This window comes from Malaya genurostris, chromosome 3, assembly GCF_030247185.1.
Source record: "Malaya genurostris strain Urasoe2022 chromosome 3, Malgen_1.1, whole genome shotgun sequence".
NCBI lineage: Eukaryota > Metazoa > Arthropoda > Insecta > Diptera > Culicidae > Malaya > Malaya genurostris.
Window position 1 is genome coordinate 52,142,022 of NC_080572.1, and position 23,589 is coordinate 52,165,610.

A 23,589-nucleotide genomic window follows, 5' to 3' on the forward strand; every position below is an offset into this window, starting at 1 on the left:
CTTTTTGTACAATATTCCAGAGTATTTTGGCTTTCTGATGGTTGGATTTTTGTCGTGTTGCTTCATTTGGTTCGACATTGTTAACTCGTTGATCTAGAATCAAGAAATCTGAGCTTTAGGCCTTTATTCTGATGAGGATTCGAATCGTCTCCCAATCGTCCGAACAATAAGGGGTGGTATGAAGCAGTGATGTAAAAAGGGTTGGAACAACCCTTCCGAACGTTCTGGTTTATGCTTGCATGAAATTAATTTTCTGTTGTTTCCCATACATCTGTTAATGGCTGTTGTTTATCGTTTTAGCAGTGTGTGTGTGTTTGGTGATGATGTTAGTCCTAAATCTTACTTCGATGGCTTCATTGAATTCCCCTACCGACAGAGCGCCAGTGGTGCGTATCCTTGTACAGTCAACTGTGTAGGACAACCTCAGACGACAAACGCCAAAAAGGTCATCGGTTACAATTTATCAACTTCAACTGCAGATATACTTAGCACCAACAGAGCCGACCGACAAAGATACCGTTCAAAACTCCAGTCGATGCCGAAGGAATTTGAGAGACAGAACGAGTGAATGGTACAGGCTGCTAAATTGATACTCATTTCCGTAACTTTCGGAGTTTCTTTCATTGTCCTCGAGCAGACAACTTTCTTGACAGTACGATAAATTAGGCCTAACCTCTTGCAGGTCAACGCAAATCGGTTCAAAGCTGATAGCGAGGTGTAGATGCAAAACCGCACCTCACTTCTTATCAGCATCAAGGATCTGGGCTGCATGATTGATTAAGTAGTTAGTCCTGTTGGGCGAGTAAAACTTCTGGCAATCAGTAATCAGCCGAAACAGTTTTTGCGTGGCAGCAGAACGAACTAGCCTAGTATTTGATCCCGATTGACAAATTATTCACATTCGCTACATTCTTCAACTTTTTTTCTTACCTGTGCCTGAATATGACTGTGCTAGTGCTAGTAGTATGGCGTGGAATGATTTCCTAACATAAATTCTTCTATGGAAAAACTAAACCTAAGCTTTAGTGAAAACGTGCACTGGCAGACAGCGAAGAACAAAAGGTCGAGCGCCTGGAGCGGAAATATCGAATTCATAAATTCAATCGTTTTCTTCCCGTTTCACACATTTGCCTGATGTGCCGTGCTAGTGGTAGGGTGGTGATTGTATTCAAAAAACGGAAATTAACGTGAATAAAATACTTGGAAATTGTTTCAGAAAATAAAACAATTTATTGTAACGCTAGATTAGTTGCTCAAATACAAGTAAAAGTAGCTGCCATGATGCGAATGTGGCAGTTTCAAATATAGAGAAAAAAAAGTGCACCAACTGAAGCCACATAGTCCAAAGTTCTGGATGGTAGGGAGGCAGTAAAGTCACAATGTGTTGTGATCAGCTTTTCTCAACTCGAGCAAAACCATAATGCACCGAACCTCTACTGTAGAGCGCACTGGAGTTTCAAGTATTTGTATACGGTTACCACAGTGGGAGCCATTTCATTTTTCTCTCTCTCTCTCTCTCGTCCAGCTGTTCAGTCCGGGTATTTTGTTACTCGATTTTTTTTATGTATTGCTTCGTCTCGTTATAATTTATGTACTTTTGCCCGAAGTACACGGGCTCTTTACCTGGAGAGGATGTGTTATTTTGTTGTTTGGTTTTCGGTTCTCTGGCTTGGTTCTGGTTCTGTTTTACGTACGAATTATTGGGTTGGTGCAATCCTTCGTCTTTGCACCCACGGTTGAGTCACACATGAATGAGTTTTGTTTGTTATACAGCTCGTACCACTGATGAGACTGATTGACCCCGTAAAGGGGACTCTAGGTATTCACCGTATCAGCTTATATATGTATGTTTCCAGAAGGATTGCAACATCATATGAGCAGTGTATAGTAACAACATGAAATTGGATAATAATCAGTCGTGGTTCCACGATAGTCAACCGTTGTGTTATAACCTTTTTGTGGATGATGTCATCCAATGAGCATATTCGACTTTCCTGGTTAGTAATTGGAGTCTTTTTTCGGCATTGGATTCAACCCACTCTAATCGATTAGTAATATAAAGTTGTTTCTCTATTATAATGAGGAACTAGTAGCTAGGCATATTATTCAAGTGACACTAATAATTTGTGGAGGTTGAGGTTCAATCATACTATAACTGGCTTAAGAAATCAGTAACTGTCAGTATAAAAACTTTAAATACGGAAATCGGACGACATAACACGATTTTGAAAAAAAAACACCAGTGATAACAGGCGTACAAGTCTAGTGAGCCAAGTAGCAATTTGGGCCATGGATAGTCTATTTTCGACGCAAAGAAAAAGTAATAAATTTGATGCAAATTTCAAAGGATTTGACATCAAGTTTCTCTGAAGTTCTAAAATTCGAGTTGTTTTTTTTTTTTATTTAAAAGACATTTTTATTCAGGCCTATTTGCGTACAAGCTTTACGTGACCGATTGAAATTTTTGTATTCGATCTCGTTGTCACCCTTTTTCTAGGGGGAGAGGAGCTTCCATTTCCCTCCTGCGAGGATTGAGGGGCACTTTGTTCGTGGCTCATCTCGTCGTCCATTGACGCATCGGTGGCATTGTTGATTTCCGTCTTCTTTTCGTTTTCCTTGTTATCCGCAGTCTTGATCTCGTTGCTACTCACTGTAGAAGCGCCTTGTTGTACATTAGTTGCAGTTGCTTAATTCGAGTTGCTGTTAACGATTGGAAACAGGCAAACGAAATTGTAACCTGTAAATTATTTGCTATTAAATATCGAGTTTACATTCCATTGAAGGAGGTGGAAATTTACGGTGTTGTCACTGAAGCAAGTCTGACAGGATACTCGAGTGCAAGCAATTGTACTCAGCATCTATTGTCGATGGAATTAAGTCTTATCGTCTCTCAGATTCGTTTCGAGTAACATTTGCCGGATCTGCGCTGCCTAGCCATGTCTATATCGATAAAATTCGTCTTCCTGTTCGGCTTTTCGTACCGCATATTATGAATTGCACGAACTGTAAAAAATTCGGACATACTGCTACTTATTGTAGTAATAAATCTAAATGAATAAAATGTCAAGTGCCCCATATGGATAATCTTTGCGATAAAGATATTGAAAAATGTGTTTATTGTGGGGAGAGTCCTCATGATCTCTCAGTATGCGCTGCATTTAAGTTGCGTAAAGATAAAATTAAGTTTTCTTCAAAAGCACGGTCTAAGCGCACATATTATTGATGTGCCCCTACTCGAAACAAAAAACGGTTTTTCAAATCTAGAGCCAGAGGAATCTGACTCTGATGAAAATAGTAAAGTCACTCCTCAAGGTTCTGTTAAGAGGAGGAAGCCCCCCCCCCTTCAATTACCAAAAAAAGACACCTAAACTTACACTTTCAAAAAAAGATCCTCGTGTTAAACCTAAAAGGCCAAATTTAAAAGCAAAAACTGTGCCTCCTGGTTTGTAAAATTCACAAACCAATCCAGGAACTAGCACAAAAAAAGACAATAATCCAGTGGGCTCCATTTCACATTCACCAACAGGATTACTAAAGTTTTCAGATATTGTAGAAAGGATTTTCGCAGCATTCAATATTTCTGAACCTCTAAAGACCATCTTAACAGCATTCATTCCAATAGCTAGAACTTTTTTGAAACAGATATCAGCTCAATGGCCAGTTCTCTCAGGTTTTGTATCATTTGATTTATAATTTATCATCCGCCGCAAATGATTCAATCACTGTCCTGCGGTGGAATTGTCGAAGCATCATGCCAAAATTTGATTCATTTAAAGTTTTGTTACATAGTCAAAAATGTGATGTATTTGCTTTGTGCGAAACATGGCTCACATCAAACATAGCTTTAAATTTTAATGACTTTAACATTATACGTCTCGATAGAGACTCTCCGTGTGGTGGAGTGCTTTTAGAAATTGAGAAAAGCTATTCCTTTATAGATTAAATATTCCTTCGATTTCTAGCATAGAAGTGATTGCTTGTCAAATTAACATTAAAGGAAGCGACATTTGCATTGCTTCGGTGTATATTTCTCCAAGAGCACAAGTTGGACAAAGACAGCTTAATGAAATGGTAGAAGCCTCTGCTCCACGATTGATTCTGGGAGATTTCAATTCGCACGGAATTATGTGGAGTTCCGTTTACAATGATAACAGATCATCCTTAATATATAATATTTGCGACAATTTCAACATGACAGTATTGAATTTGGGTAGCATGATATGGATTCCAAGAGCTCCTGCACGTCCGAAACTGGACTCAAAACTATTCCTTTCGATTGATCTTGTCACAGCCAAACGAACCGACATCGGCTTTACCGGTTCCGGTCTCAACTTCTGAGTGCACCGTAAATAGCATTCACTCCTAAACTGTTCCAATTGGTGGTTTTGTTGATGCCCAAATAAACATTCTTGTTTTCATTCAAGTGTCAAAATAATTACTTAGGAAAATTTCACAGTTATATTCATATTCGGAATTTGCTCGGTATACGAAATGAGTAATCGAAATTCAATTTAGCTAACAACTTACTGAGTTCACAATTAAGGTCAGATTCCTCCAAAAAATGTATTTAAAAAAAATTATTTTAAAAACAATGTTTCAAAATGAAACTTTTTTAGATAAAAGTACATATATTGTCTACCTAAAATAGTTCATTTTATTCAATATGGCAGCTCGATCGTCAGATTTCTTGATCGGTGTCATTATTTGATTTCTAAATGCCGTTTATCATTGAAAAGCACTGGTGGCGTGGATTGCTCTGGTTTTGCACTTTCGAGCAGAAATGCAACATTCGGACGGTGTTTCATTGCGATTTCTGCTCGAAAGTGCAAAACCAGAGCAATCCACGCCACCAGTGTTTTTCAATGAAAAACGCCATTAGTATGATTTTTTGCATCATCACCTTGAATCGCGGTTTGAAACCTTAAATAATCATTCCGGAATCAACATCAACTGCAAAACCTAATCGCTTAGGAAAGAAAACGATGCTGTACATATGGTGGGATCAAAAGGTGTCTTGTAATACGAGCTTCTCAAACCAGAGAAAGCTGTAAATACTAATCGCTACCGACTGCCAATGATGAAATTGAATCAAGAATTGCTCGAAAAATGACCAGAATACTCCATAAGATATGAAAAAATCATTTATCAGCACGACAAACTCCCACATACACACCGAAAGCGATTAAAAACATTATTTCTGAACTCAAATGGAAACCTTTACCATAACCGCCGTACTCCCCAGACTTGTCCCCTTTCGACTATCATTTGTTTTCATTGATGTGTCACTCACTTGCTGAGCAGCGCTTCACTAGTTATGAAGCTGTGAAAATATGGTTTCACGGTTGGATCGCTTCCAAAAATGAGCAGGTCTTTCGACGTGGTTCGTGAGTTGGTGGGAAGACGGAAAAATGCATAGCTTCCGAAGGCAACTACTTTCAACAAAGTGTCTTGAACCTATTGATCACAAAAAAACATGTATTTCCATTAAATGCTTCATTATTGACTGGCAATTAAATTTTCTCGTCTAGCTTCATATAATTTTAGTACTAATCATAGGTAACTCGTTTTGATTGATTCGTTTTCGACCTTTAAAAAGTATAATTTCAATTACAAAAGTTAAAAAACAATATTGTCTGTAATCAGTAGACAATATACTAGTTTGCACGCATAATAATATTTTTTAATTTAATTGGGACATAAAAAAGTGATGGTTTGCTTTCTTACGATACATAACTTCCCTATTTTTAAGAGCAATATATTAGGTTAAATTCACAGTTACGTCAGTTCTATCAAATCCAACAAGCCATATATCTCAACACAACTCAAAATAACAAAATATGAACTCTTCGGTTCGCTGGCAAAAGTTACCATCTGATGTGAGCGCGTGTGTTTTACGACCTACCCGGTAAATTACCCGAGTTGCTCTTGAAATCACCCATAGCACAAAACAGTTGCAACTGAACAATAATAAATGCCCATCCAAAAGTGCCACTACCGATTGGGCAGGGTGGAAGTTCCGAAATGAACGTTTGTCCCTCATGTTGAAATAGCATTACTAGAAGAGAGGGGGTGGCTGGAGGGCTTTCTGGCTATGACGCGTAACAAAGCAAAGTATAAAATTTGGTCAAGCGTATTAAAAATTATAAATAACTGCTCTAACAGGTCGTTCATGTAGGACAGCTTACGCAGTCCGTCATCAGAACTTTCGAAACCGTCGACGGCTAGTGCCGCGTAGACCGCGAGTGTCGAGTTTATAAATTTTACATTTGGGGGGTTAAGTGAACTTCGCAAAGAACTTGGTTATCGGATACGAAATAATGCTAATGAGGGGATCACACGTGTGCCATGAACACCCGCACCTATAAGATCACCATCGGGAATCGAACCATCGAGACCATAAATTATGTTTCCGGATGTACGAGTTGTTGGCTTTAGTTCCCTTCGAATCCAAACGGACTCGTTCTGGTGGTGACGTGTACGCCGTAGAAGATGGAGATGCCCGGTCACTGATCGTTCCGGATGATTTCGTTTCATGTTCCACACGAGTTGGGAGTAGCAAACATGTTGCCGGGTGAGTGAAGATCTGATCCCAACGACATTTTTCCCCGAGTGCAATTTAAATGTTTTATAGAATTTAGAACGAAAACGACACACCAATTATAATGATGGTTTCAAACTGTTGATACCATTTGTGCCTTTTACGAACCGAGCTCATAGGATATTGGACAGGCGAACAATGCAAAAACTTTGCTCCGCGGTGAGTTCTCATTTACTTGCAGAGCACGTGCGACAAAATGTTTCACGTCATCCATCCAAAAATGTGTTCAGACATTTTAGGCTTTCGCTTTCATAACCATAGGACACGTTCGTCATTTTTGTTACTATCTTAAATAGGCAACGCGAAGCAACAGTGAACTTTTGGTGTTTTAGTTGACGATGTCAACTGCAAGCATTAGGGTTTTATATCATATTCTTGATTTCAGCAGCCGTCGTCATGTGTATTGCATAACAAGCAGGAGAAGTGAAGCATTACCTTTAATGCTAGATGGTTTCGATCGCAAAACACAGCCCTGCGGACCCCTTGGTGCTTGAATGAAGATGTCCTCCCATCACAGGAAAGAAATGCGCAAATAGGGGAATTATACTATCATCGTAAGAAAGCACATTGATAAAAACTTGCAAGTATTTCCATGAGGAAAGGAAAATAGAAAGCTGTAACCATGAGCCATGAGAAGGTGTGTACCTCACACACAGGGAGTCAACAGATACGACAGCCCGATTGGCGGCGATTTGAAGAGAAATTAATGTAGTGAAAAGAGAGATAAAGTTGAATGCGGTGTTATTGATGGGAGGAGTTGAGACTTGTGAGGAGTTTTTGGTAATACCAACGTTTGCTAATTTAATTTACCAACTGACGATTGTTTATTTTATATCACTTCATGACTCGCACTTTTAAGTGATTTAAAATAAGTAGTTATTATTCCGAAAAAAAAACTGAAATCGACTTGATAATCGAAATAGGTTCTGTTTTTTTAATGAAGCTGTACTTTGTAGAAATATTGAATTGCACACTGGGGCATTTTTCTTGAGGGAATTTATTTTTCCGCTGAATCGGATTTCGCATTTCACTATAAATAGGGCTATTGCACCAATAGTCATCTCATTAGTAGAGTAGTAGTCTCGCCGTTGTTACTCAATTAATAGAACAATTCTACAAATCCGAGAAGTTATGCAGTTTTAATCACTGCCTCTGGGATATACTTATTTTTCTAGTCATCCATCAGTTTTTTTTTCAATCGATCTTCTCGAAAGGCACTTACGTGTCTCTTACAGCCTCACTTGTTATTACATTCAAAACAATAACAAGAACTAGACATCCATCGTTGATTTTCTCCCGGTATCAGGAATGTTGAACGAGTCTTCCAAATTTAAAACGCGTTCGATCTAATAATATTGAGATAGGTTTTTAATATATTTACTTTACGACATAAATAAGTCGAACCAATTTGCAGTGGCTATTAGGAATAATGCTTATGAAAACCTGTTTTTGTTTTTAGTCCGTCAAATTGCATCTGAATTCAAAGATTCCGTTTTTTATAGTGTCCACTTTCTATTGGAAAACATATATTCATTTCAATAGAAAGTGGACACTATAAAAAAACGGAAAATAAGTGAGTGAAGAAATGAAAGCAAACACTCGCTTTTAAGTCGTTTGAGTTTGGATTCCGTATTTGCCGATTGCTAATTCAATAAATAATAGAGTTATTACTCAAATTTTGAGCGTGCATGGATATATGGCTCAAATTTTGAGCCTGCATGGATGCATGGGTGTTCCAATTTAATTTTACGTTCTGTGTGGCTTACTATCGCAAGAATTTATCCACTGCTATCCTTTTGATCATGTGGATTCTCAGATTTTTCTATGTACATACAAAACGTATTGTATGTCTAATGTTGTTTACAACATTGAACATCTTCATTAGAGAATATTTGAAAAATTTAAAACTTTTCTTACATACTTCCTTCATCTTCGGTTTGAGTAAACATATATTTCTTATGAAGAACCATTCCTGGACATTCAATCTGGGATAGATAAAAATTCACATTCACTTCGATTAGGATGAAACTTTGCACACGGCTTCAGTGTGGCAAAACATTTAATTTGCACGGCGGGAGAGACCAATTCGACTACAGGCAGATTATCAAAAAAGGGTTGCATGCACTTTCTTGCAATCGTTGTAACTCGAAAACTGTTGATTGAACAAAAAACTACAAGGATCAGCCCCATGGGGTTGTTCGAGCCATTGATGTGGAACAAGGCAACCACAATTTCTAACGACCTACAATCAAACAGTTCAATCAATCGACTTTTGAATTCGCAAATGCATGAGAGTCTGCTTAGATTGAACTTTATTAGGAACCAAAACCGAACACGCGAACCCAGAATATAGACTTTATTTGTTGTGATTTGTATTTGTTTTGTAGCCGACAAAATTAAACCAATAGCCCAAATGTATGCAATTATATGTTTGTACACGATAAGAATATCGATATTTAAGCTTGCGATACAGATATCGATATTGAAGCTTCTCTTCGCCAAACTTGTGTTCAAGTTTTGTATGCAAGCAGTTATTTTTATAGCGTTTCTCTACCATTACAACCATTCTGCGATTTCGGTTGAAGCGAGTTTCTTATTATCATACGAGTTCATCTTATATAAATTGGAAATTAATCTAATGCACTCCAAATTTACCCTGGGGTAGTTGTCAATTTCTCAGGCGAAACGACATAACATGGAATTTCATCCGACCTTGCATGACACAAGATCAGAGCATACCAATTAAAACTTCAAATCGTTTTATGGCACTTTTTGTCTTGTTGTCTAGCAACAACCTACCCATAGCATGCTACTCATTGGACTGAAAAGTTAGCTATAATTTTGCTTCTATTTATAGATTCGCGTGCTTCCAGCAGCAGCGCTTTAGCATCGATTGACCAATCAGAGCGATGCTTTCCCTTTCATATATCGCTTACTCCTTCAAAACCGTCGACTATGGCAGGGAAATCCAGTATGCCTGAGATTTTTGCAGACAAAATAGAACACTGCTAGCTATTAATCAACATTTCAATGATACACAATTAAAAATACATGCCTATGAACATTCAAATCAATACGTAGAAATATTTCCAATCAAATGGTGACATAATATTAATAATTTATATTTAATTGACTGAGCTGTATTTGTTCAAAACCTGACCACATTTCTACGTGTATTTTTCTTGAGTTTATAGTTTGCACGCCTATATAGAAAACAATAATGTGTTCCACATTAAAAATGTGTACAAGAAAAAGTTCTAAGAAAACGGCTGGGGTTCACAAAAATAGAAATATACAGGAATATTTTGTACTTAGAGCATATAACTAAAATTATATATAACCTTCACTCTAAAGGAAATCATTTCTATTGTGAACGAAGGTGGAAAGTTAAGATGTAATAGGAACAAGCAAAAACAAATAGTTTCACACGATACTGCTTTGAAGGAAATATTGAAATTCGGATGGAAAGGGCGTTCTCGTTCAATTAAATGAAGTCTTGGCCTTTAATAAAGAAGTGTTCTTTCCTGAAGCTTGTGATTATTATGGTGCTTGATATTTTCAGTTTTGAAAGCTAATGTCAGGGCAACTAAATTGGATTAGTTTGTTTAAATCGGTTTAAAAAAGGTCTGAGGTAAATTTTGTGGTACTTTTCCGCAAGCAAAAAATTGACTAATTTTTGACATCATTTTTGTTTGGGTGCAGTGTGTGTTGAGTAGATCAGATAAACAAGGCCATTATCGGCCTGCCGCTACCGATGCAATGAATCTAATTTTAAAGCGATATTGTCCGTAAAACAAATTCGTTCAAATGGCTTTCGTTAAAAAAACCTTTTCGGCGAAATGACACCTTCGGCAAAACAGCTTTCGGCGGAATAATCTATTTGGAGAAACGGATTTCGACGGAATAACTTTCTTGAAACGACTTTTTGCGAGATTACCCGCTCCCACTCGAAAGAGAGCTCCGAAGAGCTAGAATTACTCTAGTATGAAGATAGTTAAAGAGTATGAAGAGATCAAAGAAATACTTTTCATAGTTTAAGAGTTTGGTAAATAACTAATTCAATTGTACATATCTCACTTATTGTGAAAATAATTATTATCACTAACGAGTAATTGCACAATTGTAAGGACACTTTTAGATCTTAAGAAAGTTCTAGTGAAAAGGAAACAGGGAATGATTAAATCAGTTGATTGTTAGTAGCTTTAAAACTAAACTTATCTAATCTTCCGCTAACAAGACAGCAATAGTGATGACTGTGTTGATCTAAACGATATAAATTTAAAATATTTTTTTCAAATGTCATGCTATTAAACGTTTGTAAATTAGTAATTGGCGCGAGAAAATGTGAATAGATACTACAGATCAGTGCGGTAAAATTTCATTTTCAATCGAATAATATAAGATGAAAATGAAATTTATGGCCACTGACCGTCAGCATATCCCTACTAATTCATTTGACTTATGCTGCCAATTCCAAGTGAAGCTCCCAGCATTCATCGTCAGTTGAATAATCGTACCTAGTCATTCGAAGTTTTGCTTGCTCAGTTTCAAGTGCCAAGTAGTCTAGCTGCTTCATAGTCTTCGCTCTTGGTAGTAAGCAATTTCGATCGAATAGAATTATAAATGGAGTAAAGTGTTAAAAATGAAAACTTAAGGAGGAAACAATTAATTAATGTGTATTCTGGGATTGATATTTCAGCTGTCTGATTAGTCTTTCATCTATTATCTTGAACCAATTCGAATGTTTACATGAACCTCATTTGAAGGCCGCTCTCACACGATTGAAAGAGATATTTTGTTACTTCAAGAGATCAACTGACGGTGGTTAAACTAAGCCTCGATTGAAGAGAAACGAGTGATGACTGAATGCTGCCCGTTCGGGCCGTCAGCAAACATTGTGTGTGTCAGAGAGTGAAGTTTACTGCATTAGAGAGATCGTCAATGTGTTCCACATTCAGTTTCAATTGAATTGAATGAAGTTTTACAGCACTGCTACAGATACTACAAATTTATAAAAAATATATAGGTAAAAGTCAATAGGTATAAATAAAAAAAGCTCTATGTTTATTTTTATGTCATTTATTCATTTATAGAAAGTTGATAAAGGTTGGATAAAGAATTCGAAGCTATTATGAATAGCTCAAAACGATGTAGCGTAATAATAGGACTTCATCAGTTATGCATGAATGTTGTCGGATGTATTATTCTTCGGGAATAGTATAATAATGACGCAAATGATATAAAATAAATAAAAGTAGGCACATTTATTGAACAATAATTCGTGTGCTTTTAATTCGAGTCATTTTCACATTTCATATAGCAAACATATCTTTATACAGACCGGATCAAGTTGGTTTGTGAAAAATCGACTCATGCTGAACTGAAAGAATTGTTGTTTTGGGTTTGGGATGTTGATAAAAAGTCATGAAAGAGATATCTTCGCCTTTATGTGGAACATATAAAAACGAAAATGCCGTACCAAATTGAGAACTGACTGTAATAGAAAGGGGTGAGTTTTTTCCCCTTGTCGTAGACATTCCATTCGTATGTTTAGTAAAAGCTATCTCATACCTTTCGTCGTTCCCCGGTTTCAGTTTTGCTTTTGTATTGCAGGAACCATGTGGTAGTTGTAGTCCTGTCGAATCTAACAGGCCTGTTTTTAATTTCTTCCCCTGTCCGTTCTCAACTCGTACAGTAAGGATCACTCACTCTGTGCTTTACGATTACCATTCATTTTAAGTTTCCCTTTAGCTGCAAATTTCAGGGAGCTTTAGAATTTTTGTTGAACATTTTATTAAGTTTTTTTTTGTGTGTGAGCAACTTTACATCAGTATAAGTTGGTACAACTTTCATTTCAGTGTAAGAGTTTCGCTGCGAGTGTCCTTTGAATTGTGGATGAAGGGTGAATTTCAATTTCGAGCGCAAGTTGCGGAACGACCGTGTACGCGTACCATTGTTGCAATTAAATTTTTTTTTGTGACGTCGTCGATATGTGCCGGGGGGTCGTCCGTAGAGTACATGTGAATCAAATTAACTGGAGATAGCAAGTATCCATGAAATCTATCATGAATATATGGATGGACCCTCCTCGTCGATCTGGGGACTGGAGGTTAATGATAATTGCGCTACATATTTTTATGGCGTGTGTGCGCGCGCTCAGAAATACGGAATTCCGGGAATTTCGCAGAGTGTCATTTGCTGCCCTAACCGTAGATTTCATTGCATGTCCAGTAGTAGGGCTAGCGTTGTTCATATCACATTTGCCAGAAGGGAGGCCAGTTTTAACCAGTAGAAAATCCTGTGTCCGCTAAGGGGACATCTCACCACAAATCACAAAACAATGATTCTCATACAGACAGAAACACCATAAATCAAATCACTTTCAGCAGTTACCAACCGATTGCATGCCGAGTAAGTACCCACTGGTCTTTACGCCAACGTTTTTGACTAATGTGAGCCACGTGGACAGTGGCGTTGAAAAACAAGTGATTTATAATGTATTCAGCGAACGACTGAAACCCATCTTCATCATTGTTGGCCGTCGGAGTCTGAACACGGTGCTTCAATGGCTAGCTGATATTTGGAATAAAACGAACTTAGCCAAACGATCCTTAAAAGTCGTGTTTGTTGAACGACGATTTTATTGTTAGTCGCAACGATTTCGCTACTTTTCACGATGATTTTGTCGATGTTTTTTGTTTGTAAATTGTCATTGGAACTAAGTTCACTTTTCATACGTATATACAAGTTTTTGGTTGGCTATAATTCCACAACAGGAACTGCTGGTGACATGAATAGTGTACTTTTGTTTGCGCTTTTGCAGGAAAAATTCATTATTTAATTGAGCAGTTAGTTACCGATTGCTCAACAACGACCTCCGGTTCCATACCTTTCATGGGGGAAACCGTATTCACTCTAGATATTTTGCTCTAGCTCATCCGATAGGAGGAGCGCTTGAGGAATGAGCGAACGGCATGTTTTTATGCGTGTCATTCGGGTCGTCCCTATTGCGGTATCTAATTTTGCCATGTCAGCAGAAATTGCATGGATGGGAGGTATTTTTTGAATAGCAGCCAGCGTCGGTGACAGTGATAAACTTCATTAATCACACCACCCGTAATGGACCGCGGAAAGGGAAGATAACATAAAATTGGCTTATTTGGTATACCAATCGCGCACGATTTGCTGATGAATGAAAGACTTCTGAAGGGATCAACCATGTGCTGAAACCATACAAGAAGCCAGGCCCGTACCCAGGATTTCATTTCGGGAGGGGCCCAAAGACTAAAAATAATGTTACTGAAGATTGCTTATGAACCCGGCGAAAGACCATAGTAAGGTTAAAACCGGGTATAAATAAACTTAAAATTAATTAAAATTAAGATTGCTTATGTACCTAATTCTTGGTCTCACATGTCTGAGACATTCTAAATAATTATATGTTTTTGGTTTCGGGAGGGGCCAGGGCCCCTCGGGTCCCCCCTCTGGGTACGTGACTGCAAGAAGCTGTCTTTCGACAGACAGACATTAGTTAGGAGTTACTGTAATAGTTGCAGTACATAAGAGTTTCCATGTAATACTAGCCATTTTAGACAACATGCAAGTTAAGCCTTACTATGCATGTTGTTTGTGCACTCATCCCTAATTTTATATTATGTTACTAATCCAAATTCGATAACATGAATGGAGAAATGGGTTGCCGGAAGCGTAATCAGAAACACCTACACGGGCCAAATTCCGATGCTAGAAATGAGCCCAGCGAGTCATTATTTGGGGAAAAGCAAGGGGCAAATCACTCTAAACTTTATCTGAAGAGTTACAAGTTTTACCAAGAGTAAAAAAGTTTAGCAGGGATCTCGCTGGATTAGAATGGGATTAGAAAAGTTTAGCCGAGATCTGGAAAAGCATTATTTTGACATAAGAAGCTGTCAACGTAGTATTCGTTTCTTTTCTGTTTTTTTTTCTTTTTGCAACTGCTCAACGCAGGCAAAGACATCATATTAACAAGATATCCAGCTCTCGCATTTCCCGTGCAAATCATTGGCAACATCCTTTTTTGCGACCATGGCGCCTTTAGGGGAGTCCGCCTCGAATCTCGTACATAGAAGTAGGGGAGAGAAATGTCAAATTCGTGCGCGCCAAAATATCAGCATTGCGCACCCATACAATTGACATGATATGTTGAATGTGATGCCGTGCGATGGCGTTGCTGAACTGAAGATTGATATCGCTCCAAGCTGACAGGGTCTGACGCAGGTCTTTGCTTACTTGTCAAACACTTTTTTGCGAGCTCGAATGACAGGTACACTTCAAACAAGATTAGGCAAAACTAGGTTGGATTAGTTTGAAATTACCCAAACATATCTAGATTAGTTTGGATTAAATGAGATTAGAGAAGGTTTTTTTGGAATGAAATGAGTTTTTTAGTATGAGATTGTCTAGAGTTTAGAGTGATTTGCCCCTTGGGGTAGAGAGTATATTTTCATGTTATGATAATACGCCATGATTAAAAGTTCTCGGATCATGATCCATTTGGACTGATTTCGCTGAAATTTAAACGTAACGCACTTGACGTTGTTGGATATAACTTTAGGCGTGTTTCAGCAACGAAGGTAATCTTTGCAATATAAATTCAGGCGTTATGTTTTAAAATATGAAGATTTCAAATATGAATTAAATGGAATCGTGCAATGAACGTATTCTGTACGTGATTTTAACTAATCATTAACAAATCAAATATTATGTTTATGACAAACGACGACGCCTAAAATAACGTGTTTACTTGTGTTAATTGCTCCAGTTTTGATTTCGTATTTCAGAATTTAAACACTTAAACGAACTGCTTGAAAAAACATGTGTGAGTCAAACCTCCTAAAAAGAAACTCTATGTCGAATTCTTGCAAATGCCGCGGATTGATATTTCCTTTTACTTTTTCAAAACACCGTTTGCAAAATCTTCTTATTTAGAATATTTAGGTGAATTAATACAGCTTATGTTGCAATATCTATGAAACAAATTAATCAAAGTGGTTGAACAAAAAGTTTTCTGATTTTCGTTAGATGGTGTTCCAAATTCACAGTCCAATTTATTTTCCGGTATACACTAGCTCTTGTAATATTATTCATACAACAATAGTCACATTAAATTTGTGGGAACATATTCATTCAAAATGTAACATTTATGTTTGCCAAATGAAAAGCGGGACCGTGCTTAGTCTCTTATAATGTCAATTTTCGGTTAAATATCTTTATGTTGTCAATTCTCTGTCAGCCGTTGGATAAAACAACACAATTATGCAATGGATATGCCTCAGAATCGGGTAAACATTCTCAGTAAATTTTTGTTTGAGCTGTTAGTAGAATATTCTCACTAATAGTACTGTTGTTGTACCGTTTAATTCCACTCATTACACTCTCACAAAGTCACTATTTTCACAAAAGTGTATCAAACGTTATAATACAGATACGTATTTCGGAATGTTATTTACATCTTTCTTCAGTGTATCGGTTTTATAAGTTATTTAATAAACTTATAAAATCGATACACTGAAGTATCTGTATTATAACGTTTGATACACTTTTGTGAAAATAGTGCCTTAGTGAGAGTGTAATGACGTGACATAGTGGAATTAAACGGTACAACAACAGTATTATTAGTGATTAGAACTACTTCTTGCTTTTCAATGACTGCTTTTTGCCTTACCATTAATCTATTGAGCAATTCATCACATCACTTGAGACAGAGGGTTCAAAGTGATATTCGGGTAGAAAATTAGAGTTACAAGTTTTGAAAGAAATACATTGTTCAAGTAACGCATTTCCGGATCATTATTAATTTTCATGGGAGAAGACTTATTGCTCATGGTTTCATGAGAAATTGAAATGATTGGTTTCGTGATTTTCTAATCATGACAGCAGTAACGGAATTTTTTCGTGTACACAAAACCTGCTCAAGTCAGAAAATATTCTGTTCTGCATAACTGTTCCACTGTTCATCTGTCCGAGTCTAAAAAAACGCACTTTCTTCGTAGCGCAAAAAAAAAATGAAAACTTCTCAAAACTAAATTTGTTTGTCGCCAAATGAACAATTTTGAGGTATTTGTGAAAAAAGAAGACGCAGGATTTCAAGTTTTTGCTTTCTTATACAGAAAGGCTATACAATCACTGCAAAAACTGACTTTTGAACAGAGGCCCGGAGGGTCGAATGTCATATACCATTCTACTCAGCTCGACGAACTGAGCAAATGTCTGTGTGTGAGACAAACATTGTCACTCACTTTTCTCGGAGATGGCTCAACCGATCCTCACAAACCTCAATTCAAATAATGGCTCCATACAAAGTTCCTGAATTTCATTTGAATCCGACTTCCGGTTCCGGAACTACAGTGTGATGGGCACCAAAATTGTGAAAATAATGTCACTAACTTTTCTCGGAGATGGCTAAACCGATTTTCACAAACTTAGATTTAAATGAAAAGTCTTATGGCCCCATACAAAGTTCCTGAACATTATTTGGATCCGACTTCCGGTTCCGGAACTACAGGGTGATATGCACCAAAAATGTGAAAATAATGTCACTCACTTTTCTCGGAGATGGCAGAACCGATTTTCATAAACTCAAATTCAAATTAAAGGTCTCATGATTCCATACAAAGTTCCATAATTTCATTTGGATTCGACTTCCGGCTCCGGAATTACAGGGTGATATGCACCAAAAATGTAGAAATAATGCCTTAAAAATGTAAAAAAATGTCACTCACTTTTCTCGGAGATGGCTAAACCGATTTTCACAAACTTAGATTCAAATGAAATGTCTCATGGTCCCATTTAAAGTTCCTGAAATTCGTTTGAATCCGACTTCCGATTCCGGAAGATGACAGAACCGATTTTCACAAACTTAGATTCAAATTAAAGGTCTCATGATTCCATAAAAAAATTCTGGAATTTCGTTCGGATCCAACTTCCGGTTCCGAAATTACAGGGTGTTGTGCACCAAAAATGTGAAAATAATGTCACTGACTTTTCTTGGAGATGGCTGAACCGATTTTCACAAACTTCAAATTTTCATTCGGCTCAAACCCCTGCTTCCGGACGTAGGGTGCTTAGTGTAAAAATGGCATTTTGAAGAATTTTTTTTCATAAGCTACCTCTTTATATTTGCTAGTTAATTTCTCTAGTTTGCCGACCATGAGAGTCTGTAACCAACTAAACCAACCATTGATAATCTCATAAAAGACCTGCTGAATTTTTTTCAAGTTCGACTACTAGTACATTTTTTTCGAAAATTCAAATCTTCATAGAGAATCGTAAATAAATTGGTAGGTCATATAAGTGTATGGTTGAATGAACCGAATGTCTTTTGGTTGCGGAAGTACCAACAATAGTAATCAAATGTAATAAAATGTAGCTCACTTCACTTTCTCACACATAATTGAATAGATTTTCACTAACTTAAATTCAAATGTAGTATATCAATGGAGCAGTATTATGAAACACAAATCTTCAAAACTATTTTCTAAACTTTTTTAAATTGTAGTATTTCCGGGAATTTCTGCTGTAATATACAGGAGAAAATGAAAATGAGAAAGGCATCTTTACACCACTAGGTGGATTAAAACAGGTTTTAGTAACGCCATTTGCCATTTTTAGGGTGGGAAAAAGTTTGTTTTTCAATTGATCAAATAAATTTACTAATTGCCGAACTTACAGTAAAAATTATTATATACGATTAGGATTAGTTTGCTTGCTCAGCCATTTAGATTGCAGACTTATCTAAACCACCGACGATTATTGTGAGAGACAGATGAAATAGGGTAACGGTATCTTCAATCATCTCAGCTCTAGAGTGAGATCTGTTATCTCTTTTCGATGCATTGGCTCATAGAGTGAGATGGAAATTTGTTCATAATTTGCATTGCTATAACAGCACACTGTCGATTTTTTTCCAGTGATATTGTTTTTTTTAAATCAAAGCAAAGATATTGTAATCAATTTTATAACAATTAGATGAAGGGCAGTAATCCGCAAAATAACATAGTGACTCGACTAATGAGATGACTATTGTTATAATAATCCTATGTGGGGTCATCAGTTTCAAAACAGTCACAAAATTACGAAGTCGTGAGCGATTGATGAAGCATAAGTTTCAGTTCAAACCGTGTAAAAATATTACTGGTTTATTATTATCGGTATATAAATGTTTAGGAATTCGACTTTACTACCATTTTAGCCGGATGTTTAGAAAATAATAATCGATACGAAATCTCTGTGAGCTCCGAGTTTTTGACCAATATTTCTAAAGAAAACCACTACTGTATTGGTGGCACTTCGATTCTAAGGAAGACATATGTTAAAGATCTAGGCATTTTGTTCGATGAGCAGCTGACAATCGAACAACATGTTAGCTACGTAGCCACAAAAGCTTTCTTATACCTGGGATTTGTAATAGGGACAATACTATTCATTATTATGAATGAGTACTGCTCAATGGAATGGATTTCATATTATCTCAATAGTTTATACTGGTTCATTCCGAAACATAAATCCAGATCTGAGAGAATATCATAGCGCTATGAGATTTTAAATTTTGATCTAGTTTTTTGAAAGTCCAATCATCGCGGATTGAGTTCCATTACGGATTCTTCGGATCACCACTTCTAGGGTTCACGGGATTGGATATTGCTCAATCATGTGATCCGTTTGTATGTGTGAGTGTGTATGTGAACTTATATGACTGTTTTAACTTTTATCATTTTAAATCTGGTATTCCGAATAAAATTAAATCGTGGCCGATTGGACCATAAATACATACATACATTTTTTCTGTCTAAACCTCACTCAACATTGAACAACATTTGCCTCACTCTAAGCACAGTTAGGTATAATAAATTTGAAATATCATTATTCAGTTTAAAATGTCAATATCCGCAAGTTCACTAGTAACGGTAGAACTGTTCAACAAGACGAATGCAGATCAGTATGGAAAATAATGAAAATTAGTTTTTGTTTCTATATTATCTTTACTGTTTAGACTACAAATGAAAATTAATAAAATCAACTTTCTACCTCAGCTATTGTTGAAATCAAACTACCATTCATAACTGATTTTTCATTTGCTTCCTGATCAGAGCAAAACCTTCGTTTACGTTACTATTAACTTTTAGTAGAATTGATGTTTCGATTTTTGAGTTATAAATTGCTGAATAGGGAAATGTATGCAATGTATAATTAAAGTTAATAACTATAACAAACTCTAAAACTTTGATACACAGATGATGATTGTAAATAACAGTCGAAATATGTATGAAATATGTTATAACGTTCGTTGTGAAAGTGTAGTGACGTGACAATGAAATAGTGACTAAAAAGGGAAACATACAAAAGGGCATTATTATTAGACATCTTCTAATTTTTTCTCGGGAAAAAGGAGCAAAGTTATTAGGCTTCCAAATTTTTCAACAAGTTTATTTTTTTTATTTTGACTATAGAGATTTTAACGTTTTGATCACACGACTCTCGAATCAGAAAAATGTCTTTCCCTTATATGCGGAGTTGGGAATCGAATCAAAGTAGGCAGTGTGAAAGGAGATTGTTTTGCCTATTATATTCATTCAGTACATATAGAAACGGGATCTGACTTCTTCGAAATATTAGGTTCTGCTCACTTCGAAAATTGAAATAAATGCGAGAAAAAAAAAAGTGTTTTGCTGGTGGATATGACAATCAGCAATGCGTCGTTTTAATTGAGAAAATTTTAAAATGTGTGCGATCTATTCTATTGAACATATTTATTAATGCATTTTTACCATTTGAGAGTTTATAAGAGTCTGGATCTATATATAACTTGCAAATGAGATAGAACAAGCAAACGAACGTTGGATTTCACAAAGTTTCATACATATCATAAAAATATAGACAACAAACAACCAGTTACAATATTAACAACTCCCTAAATTTAATAGCACTCGATTCAACGATACTTTATCGCTTTTGAATAAATATGAAATCCTTACGACTTATCGGCTGTTGTCAAGTTGAATCGTGTTCCCTAATCCCTTGTAATGTAAGTAACACAAATTTTACCCGAAAAAAGCAAGCTTGAAGCACCAACACAGCGTCGTCAGCACAGTGTCCTTGCTCGAACTCGTGCAACTTTTCCGTACAAAATTGCACCCTCAACACGTTCCTACTACTGACTGTTCGTCAGTTGCACATCTGCAGATTTCAAAGTCCCACTCATTTACGATTCTATATGTGCATCACTTCTCGCCGTCAGCGAATCCTTCCCTGCTTGCAAATAGTGTACAACAATATTCAACCGCCGCTGCTGGTTTTTTTTATTTGATATTTCTAGCTGATGCTGCACAACACAGAATACGACACAAGATTCTCTTCCTATAACACTCTTCTACTGCTGATCTCGATTATTCATCATCATCGTCATCATAGCCGCCACCGCCGTCGTCGTTTACGGTTAGGTATCCTTTTCAAGCTAAATACAACGTACCACGCGAGGTTTTCCCCCGATTTTTCTTCTTATTTTTACTTTTCACAAGCGAGTCTAAGCAGGCCGTTGAGTCACCCTAAACAAGAGAGCGCGCGCGTTCCAATCGAGATCCGTTGTTCAACTGAGAGGAACCTGAGTCACACAACTCGCCACGACCCCTGCAACCGAATAGTCGTGTTGATATAACTTTTCCCGAACAGCCCTGGTTCAGTATATTGGTGAGATGTCGGCACGTCCGGCAGGATTGCACACTTCGCTTTCCCGAGTGTCAATGTGTGTGTGTGGGTTTTAGACTAGCTTTTCATCCATACGGTGATAAAAACACATTTCAAAGAAGGAGTGTGGCACGTGTAAGGATGGTTGCTCTCACAGTTTTCTCCCTGTATTGGTGAGTTGTTTCGGCTTCGAATTTCGTCAACGGCTTCTTTCTCTCTTTCTTTTTCCGGTACCGTACGGTTCCATTAGTATAATTTTCAGACTTTCTTATGATTATGAGCTCTCTGTTTTTGAATTATTCCCTTTTGATCGAGGTTTTTCTTCCTGGCGACAGCAACAATAGTAATAACATACCACCCGTCTTTACGTAAGACTTCTTTCTTTCGATCCTTCGTGTTGTTCGTCGTAGTGGTGTGATACATTTTTTGTGCGCTCTGTTTTGATCTGATGGTCCCATCTGTTCGCCCTTTTTACTGTGCTTGCGGGCGATAGCGCCCTCACGCGTGCTCTCAGTCTACGCCCGGTGGGGGATTAGCATTTCATTTTCACAGCTCTAGGAATCAGTCGTTCCGACACAAATGGAATGTGACGTTTTTTTCCTACACTATACCAAACCTACTCGCAGTAGTGTCTGTAGTCTGGGAAGTCACTTATAGGTACAATTGTTGACATTATATAGGTGAGGATTGGAATGTTTTCCACAGGACATGAACATAATCTCGTTTAATGAAAACGTCAAGTTATTGAAATGTTATTGATTGGTATAGGTAGTAAACAGGCTAAGCCGGCCGTGAACAATCACTGCCAGTATCGATTAGAGGCCAGGGAATGCTTGCCGTTAGTGTGATACTGTCGGACAATACTTTTATTTTTTCGCTTCCAACTTATTGAATCGTGAGGTACAGTTTGGTACTTTCCGATCAGGAGTAAGTTATTATTGAGTGTCAGTAATAAAATATGCGAACGATTGACATTGAGAGTATCATTCCGTTAGGACCTTCAACACTGAACTCCAAACTAAACTAAATAAAATATATAGAGGAGAATGGGGAATTTCGAACCATACTTTGATACTGATAACTTACCCGAGAGACGTAATTTTGCAAAACTGGAGAGTTTGAAATAGAAGCAATAATCCACGCTTGAGAATTTACCGAATTTAAAAATTTGAATTTACTTCAAAGTTATAAGTATTAGAAGAACCTGTTTTAAACCATGATGCCTTTCTCATATTATTGATTATCTCCCATATATTACATCAAGAACAATAAAAATACTGCAAATTTAAAATGTTTTGAAAATCATATCATTTATTATACCATTTTATCATTTTGGGGGGAAATTCGAACCACTTTGCAAATTGGAAAAATTTGAGCACCGTTCATATATAATTTCGCAAAGAAAGAACGTAATAGTTTAAGAAAAAAACGATGTTTCTTTTGAGGTTTTTTATATAAAAAATTCGTCAGTCATGTGTGCACATCGCAAGTGAGCAGCTCGATCGCACTCGTTACAATTAATCGTGTTGTTTCGGTTCTGCTTCTATTCCGATTTTTTTTGCGGCAAATAATGCATGAACCATCATCCACGTCTTCATCAGTAGTGTGTGACTCTTACGGGTTTTTTGTGGTGTTACTGAAGCGCGGTTTTTTTTTCTTATTTTGCAGGAATTGTCTTTCATTATTTTTATGTTTATACGTTTCGGCCTACTTGTACTTATTTTTTCAAATAACTATTTAATGGAATATGAGTTAAAATTAAATTATTAAGATTTAAATTGGGTGTTCAGCCACAAGTGGTGACTTTTCAGCCCTATTATATATATATGATTTGGTTATTACCATGAGGACATCATTTGCTTTCGCAATTCTGAGATTTTTGTGTAGGGAAAATTCTAAACCTACTTGTATTGTGTAGTGGGGAAAAGGAACTTATATACTAACTTACTAACTAATACAGAGAGCGAATCGATTCAATTGAAGATTGCATCGATTTTTGCTTATAATATTATGTGACATTACATCTAATGGTTCTGTATTTGTGAGTCTGTGTAACTCATTTGTACTAAACCAGGGAGGACGCTTCAAAATCATTTTCAGAATATTATTCTGAATCCTTTGAAGCGTCTCTTCCTGGTGGAACAACAACTTGACCAAATTGGTACTGCATAAAGCATGGCAGGTCTGAAAATTTGTTTATAAATTAACAATTTGTTTTTTTTTTGACTGAGCTTAGAATTTCTGTTTATAAGAGGATATAAACATTTAAT

At 36.8% G+C, this 23,589-nt stretch overlaps 1 protein-coding gene across 3 annotated transcripts in view; it reads right to left on the reverse strand.

Annotated features, from left to right (window-relative positions):
• LOC131438654 (RNA-binding protein 24-B-like) overlaps positions 1 to 23,589 on the reverse strand; it is a 121,070-nt gene that overhangs the window by 56,913 nt on the left and 40,568 nt on the right. Inside the window, exon 1 of one of the 3 annotated variants that reach the window (XM_058608809.1) lies at positions 20,681 to 21,237. The exons of 1 other annotated variant lie outside the window; for it this stretch is intronic. The gene's annotated coding sequence lies outside the window, so the exon portion shown is untranslated. Of the gene's footprint in view, positions 1 to 20,610; positions 20,636 to 20,680; positions 21,238 to 23,589 lie in introns of those variants that run through there. One more of the 3 variants, XM_058608811.1, reaches the window with a different exon arrangement.